The sequence below is a fragment of the Nicotiana attenuata genome, chromosome 3 (assembly GCF_001879085.1).
Source record: "Nicotiana attenuata strain UT chromosome 3, NIATTr2, whole genome shotgun sequence".
NCBI lineage: Eukaryota > Viridiplantae > Streptophyta > Magnoliopsida > Solanales > Solanaceae > Nicotiana > Nicotiana attenuata.
The window spans coordinates 29,253,390-29,253,902 of record NC_031991.1 but is presented as its reverse complement, the minus strand read 5'-3'; positions in this window follow the sequence as shown (position 1 = coordinate 29,253,902).

The window sequence follows — 513 nt, the reverse complement described above, 5'->3', positions numbered from 1 at the left end:
CCTAAAAATGGAAAAAGGATCTATTTATAGTGGCTGAAAAACTTGGACAAAAATACCCCTGCGGGGTCAGCGCGGACCGCGCAAAAAGGTAGCGCGGTCGCGTCAGCTCTTTGGACTCCTAATTCTCGTCTTTGAAGTTGGGGACTGCGGACCGCGCAGAAATGTAGCGCGGCCGCGTGGCTTGACTTGGCCAAATCACCAGCTCTCTGATTCTCATCCACGCGGACCGCACTGATATGTAGCGCGGCCGCGTGGGCTTTTAGCTTGCACTTGTGGGTCTCTGAACCTTACTGGCGCGGACCGCGCAGCAATGGAGCGCGGTCGCGTCGCTTGCAACAACAATCACCCATTCTCTGAATCTCATAGCGCGGCCGCGTGGCATATCAGTGCGGTCCGCGCTAGGTCTTCCTGTTCCTCAACTTCACTTGGCCTTTGACACTTGAGCAGGTTTCACTCCGTTCTGAGCCGATCTTTGACATTTGTCACCTTGTCGCTCAAACCTGCAATCAAGCA